At 50.2% G+C, this 5,592-nt stretch overlaps 2 protein-coding genes across 2 annotated transcripts in view; both read right to left on the minus strand.

Annotated features, from left to right (window-relative positions):
• The window catches only part of MED20 (mediator complex subunit 20), a 115,245-nt gene extending 110,827 nt beyond the window's left edge, over positions 1–4,418 (minus strand). Inside the window, exon 1 of the mRNA XM_081295505.1 lies at positions 4,291–4,418. The gene's annotated coding sequence lies outside the window, so the exon portion shown is untranslated. The remainder of the gene's footprint in view (positions 1–4,290) is intronic.
• Positions 1–4,422, minus strand: part of CCND3 (cyclin D3) — an 88,513-nt gene extending 84,091 nt beyond the window's left edge. Inside the window, exon 1 of the mRNA XM_081295501.1 lies at positions 4,291–4,422. The gene's annotated coding sequence lies outside the window, so the exon portion shown is untranslated. The remainder of the gene's footprint in view (positions 1–4,290) is intronic.
• Between the last annotated feature and the right edge of the window lie 1,170 nt (positions 4,423–5,592).

Below are 5,592 nucleotides of genomic sequence, written 5' to 3' on the forward strand. Positions count from 1 at the left end.
TGGAGTCAGAGGTCCCAGGAAACCAGTTGGTGCTTGAAGGACCAGGTGGTGTTCTTCACCCAATCCAGTGCCCCTAGCCCCTGCAGCAACACCCTGGGCAACAGCTCCACCTGGTGGACAGACACAGCCTACCATGGGCCAGGAAGTGTAGGAGCCAAGGAGTGACTGAAGTAGTGGGAAGGTCACAGTGGAGGTGTTGAGGGGCTCTGAGGTCTTCTTGCAGGCAGAAACCTCTCTCAGAGCATGTGCTCTAGACTACCCTAAACAGGACTCACTTCTTCAAATGGAGATTAAGCAATTATGTGTTAAGAAAGTTCTTATGCTTTTAAGAAATCTGCTTCTATTAGTTCCTGCCCCGCCTCTTCCTCAGGGATCCCAGGGCAACCTTTCAAATAACTTCTTCCCATTTGCTTCATCATTCCAGAGTTTAACTTCAACCTTTCACCCACTGCCTCTTCTTTTCACCTGCCTAGGTTTGCTCACCTGTAAAATGGGCACTGTGTCTCACAAGGCTGTTGGGGGATTCCTCCTGTTATGAAGCACTTAGAACTACTAGTTATGACCTCTTTCTATGGGCCTGCCCTGCATGGCACCCTCTGGCTACAGGGCTTGTAACTTTACCCTCAGACCTTGCTCTTTTTTTCACTGTATTCACTTTCGAAAAAAACCTTCCAGGGGCTGGGATTGTGGCTCAGGGGCTGGGATTGTGGCTCAGTAGATTGTGGCAGTAAAGCACTTGCCTCACACGGGCAGGACCCGGGTTCGATCCTCAGCACCACATAAAAATAAAGGAGGCATTGTGTTGTGTCCATCTATCTACACCTAATAAATAAATAAATATTGAAAAAAGAAAACCCTTCCAATCCTACTCTAATCCTTTCTCTCCCATACTAACAAAACACCTTTAGATCTCAACCTCCTGGGAGTTAATTCACCAACAGAAATCAGATACATCCATGCTCAAAATCTGAATTCTGCCACTTAGCTGAGTGACCTTGGACAAGTCTCTTAGCCTGAGTTTGCAGTAAATTCGGTATGTAAATTGAGGACAGAGGTGCTTATCATCTGGAATTATGATGACTACCAAATGAGATAAAGCAGTAAATACTTAGGACACCTCCTGGGAACATCATTCAGCTCCTAAGTGGCCATTATAGCCACATTCCTCTATATTTAAAGGTTGTACAGTGCTTTGGGGAAAAGAAGGTGAAGGGGCAGAAGGAGAAAAGGAGACTTTATGGAATCAGCCTTGACCAGGGGACATGGGTTTCCAATCCCCCTGCCCTCCTGCAGTAATGGGACAGGCATTGACAGCTTTTTAAAAGGCAGAGGATTTAAAATTTAAATATCCTGTGGGTAAGATAAACACACCTTCTGCTCAGCAAGGAAAGGGAAACTTGGCAGGAGCCCCAGAACTTTCCCCACCCCCAGGCCTCTCTAAACTTCCTCTTGTGGTTTCTCAAGAGTACAACCTGTTCTTCACAGACAAGCTAGGGCCTGGACAGGGGGCCTGGGGCACCCCACTCCAGAAGCAGGAGGAAAAGGGGGGTGGGCGGGAGGAGCAGCCTAGCAGCCTGTAGAGTTATGAACTGTTGTGCTGCTTACCGGTTTTCTGGTGCCCTGTTCCCTCCGTCTATGCTCAACCCCATGTCCCTCAACACACACCCCTTTCTCCAAGACATTTCAGGAGGAAGGACCTGCATTGGAAGCTCCCTAGACCTGTGCATAGTTTCAGCAAGGAGGTAGGAAAATGGTGGAATTCATGGACACTCTGCTCTGTGGTCAGGCTCACTTCATGAACACTGGAGTAGCCTCTCTGAAGGACTAGAACAGAGACATAGTTTGGATACAGCAGCCAAGGGGAAGAGAGGTGGTGAGCACCTGAAGATAGCTTCCACTCTTAAACCATCTCATTACTCCACTACCTCGCTAGAATTGCTAGAATTCTCTTCGAGTCTAGAATGTGAGGGTCTCTGCTATTCTTTTTTTTTTTTTTTTTTTTTGTACTCAGGTTGAACCCAAGGGCACTTTACCACTGAGCTAAATCACCAGTCCTTTTTATTTTGAGACAGGGCCTTGCTAAATTGTTGAGACTGGCCTGGAACTTGTGATCCTCCTGCCTTAGCCTCCTGAGTGGCTGGGATTATAGGCGTGCACCACAATGCCCAGATGTCTCTGCTAGTCTTAAAGATGCCCAACAAAACAAGTGTCTTGATTTTCCACATTCCCCAGATTCCAACACATGTTGAGAAGTTCTTTCATGTTCCTCTTGGTTAATTGCATGCCCTCTTCTTTTTGGTGTATCTTACACAAAAGAAAATACATCACCTCACACTCCCCTCCCACAGCCACTGAGAAAGGATAGCAGCAACGTGCAGTCCCCACAACCCTACTCCAAGTCTGCTGGGGTTCTCTGCAAACTGTATGTGAAAGGTGAACCCAAGCTTAGCTAACAGACTGCTGCTCACACTTATATACCATGTAAAACATCAGACCAGGTAGGACCACAGACTCCCTTGGAAGTCCCTAAGCTCCTGGCTCAAGAGCACATTCTTTGTGATTAGTCAAGGAGGTAGACTGATCTAGTATTTAAGAACAGGGCCTCCCAGGTCAAGTCAATTGGTTTGTGTATCTGTGTCACTGGTGATTGAACCCAGGACCTTGCATGTGATAGGAAAGAGCTCTATCTCTGAGCTTCATCCCCAGCCCTTTTTATTTTATTTTGAGATAGGATCTTGCTAAGTTGCTCAGGCTGGCTTTGAACTTGCAATACTCCTGCCTCAGCCTCCTGAGTCATTGGGATCACAGGTGTGCTCCACTGTACCCAGCCATAAATTGGGCTTAGATTCTAGTTCTATTTATTTCTTGTTCCCTCTTTAGGAAGATTACTTATCTCCTGTGCCACAGCATCCACACCTATAACATGGAGACCATCATAATGACTATTTCTCAGGGTTAACAGGAGATTTAAATGAGATGCTGCATCTAAACCACTTAGAAGAGCACCTGATAGTTCTGTATAACTTAGCTCACATTCCAAGCCCTTGAGCAAAGGGAAACAGGAAGGAGAAGCAGTTAGGACCATGGTGATTGGTCATTCAACACTTCTAGGATTATCAGGGATGCTTTAAATTTAAATACCAGGAGGTAAGCGCTCTGACTTGTTTACCATGATGTCTCCAACATCCAGACTGGGCAGAGAGTCTGGCCACAGCAAATAGTGTTAAAAATAAGTTCAGAAATTGTGGTGCTATTCAAATTGCAAAGGATCCAGGAAAGGAAGAGCAGAATCAGCAAGGACACAATGGGAGAGTTTCTTTCCACTCATGTCTGGTCCCAAAGGGAACTGAGGTAGTGGGCAAATGGCAAGAGCTCCTTAGAGGAAACCATCCTGGAGTTCAGGATGGGGAACAGGTGCAAGGATGGTGGACCTTGCTAGTTGCACCCAACTGAGAGTTCCTGGGATCTTGGGAACCAGCCCAGAAACCTGCTTTTCCTTGAATTCATCCTGTTCAGTCCCACCTCTTCTTCAAACCTGACAGTGGGTGAAAGAGGGCAGCAATTGCTCCTAGTGTGTCCCACTGCCTAACAAGATAGGATTCAGCCCATCCAGCTCAGAGGAATGAGTATCCCCAAAGACTTTCCACAAAATTCTGTCTGGTGAACTAGTCATCCTCCAGAATCCAACTCAAATGTTGGGTTCTGTAGGATGACTAGTACCTATGGATGAACATCACTCCTGCCTTCAGCATCCCATGCAATGCCAAGCACATAGCTGGTGCTCAACCAAGGAAAATGAATCATGCACAGCAGCAAACTTCATATTCTTCTCGTCCACATGTGAAGTGAGACCCGGGAGGCTAAGACCATCACCTGCATAACCACTAAACACCACAGAAAGGAGGATGCTGAGGGGTCCCTCCTTGACCCTGGTTGGTCTCAACACCCACAGACTCCCTACCCATACTGGTCTGCCCCCCACCCCTATCACTGAGGAATAAAGTGAAGCCCCTGGACTTTCAAGTCAACTAGGAGGGAGGCAATGCAGGTGTGCACACATTTACAAGGCTCTTGGAGGCTTCCCTGCCCTTCAACTCCCGGAAGAATAATGCATTAAAAGGGAAAGTGAGCTGAGCTTTGGTGGCCAACGGGGAGGTGATGAGCGCGAGGCGACCCCCTTAACCCACCCCCTGACCCCTAACTCGGGGTCTCCAGCTTCGTCTTTGAGCAAAACCCCAGAGAAAGGCATAGATGTCCATCTATCCTGGCTTCTCCAGCCCCCAAGCCTACCTCTTTGGCAGGCGAGCCCCCCGGAGCACCGACTGTTGGCTGCAGACTCTCTCTCCCGCCGCCCAGGCTTCTGTCTTTGGGGAGCGGGGGCTGTCGCAACCCCAATCGCGGGGAGGGGTATACGCCCTCCTCTGGGCGCCCCAAAAGAGCTAGTGTCCACCTCCGCAGGAGCGGCGTGTTTACAAAGTTCTCGCAGCGCCGCAGATCCTGAGTTTAAAGCTGGGCAGGAAGTGGGGACGAGGGGGCGGGGGAGACAAAGGGGCTGGGTGCTCAGCTCCGCCAAGGCTGGGTCCCCCACACCCCAAGGCGCCGCGGGGCTGCTCATCCGGCGCCGCCCCCACCCCAGCCCCGCCACTCGCGACCTGCAGACCCCGCCCCACGTGCCCTGGATTAGGGGACGGGCGACCGCAGCTCAGGTGTAGGCAGCAGGGCGGGCGCAGGCAGGTTAGGCAGCTGCCTTCTTGGGAGTTCGCAGCTCCGGCGTGCGCTATCCAGGAAGTAAACAACAGCAGCAGGCGTGATTTCTTAACTCTTTCTGCACGCCAAGCACCGTGACAACACTGTGATTTTATTTTCCCCTGCGGGGACGACTAAGGTGCTTCGAGGTCCCTTCCTTCGAAGAACCCACAGTGCACAGGGGCTGACAGGCGAGTGACAAAACCACTAGCAGACGCGTGGACCCAACGCCCTAGTGAGGCGGGAAAGGGACAAGGTTTCTCTGCTCGCCTCGAAATCACTAGCGGATGAATAGAGAGCGAGAGCGCAGCGAGATGTAGTGGAAGACCCCGGACTAGGTGGCCCTTAGGCTCTGCTTCCAAGTGGGCCTTGGTGGCTGCGGGGCCATGAGGACAAATTCATGCGGTGGGACGCTCTAGGGTTGACCAAAATTACCGGCTCAGGAAAACCATCTGAGGAGCTTGTTAATAACAAGACCCTCTCCCACGGTGAAGGCACTGGGACTGGGATGGCCCAACCAGGTGTTGATAACCTGATAAATTTGGAAACCTCTGCGAATGCAGGCGACTTCCAGGGGTCCTCTCAGGATTATGCTCTTTATGAGAAACGATTCACATTAAAATAATTTATTTTTAATCAGTAAAACCCAAAGTGCATTTTCCTGGCCTATTCCTTAGCTCACCGAAGGCCTCAAGAATAATTCTCTCACAAAAGTTCGCGTAACTCAGAGTCATCGACGCTCCTCACCCCCAGTCCCGCTGAGCTTCCGAAAACCTGGGGGGCGCGCGCCGCCCCGCCTCTCGCCGACTCCCCGCCCCGTGACTACGAGTCCCATCCCACCCCGCG

This window comes from Spermophilus citellus, assembly GCF_964194105.1.
Source record: "Spermophilus citellus genome assembly, chromosome: 5".
Lineage (NCBI taxonomy): Eukaryota > Metazoa > Chordata > Mammalia > Rodentia > Sciuridae > Spermophilus > Spermophilus citellus.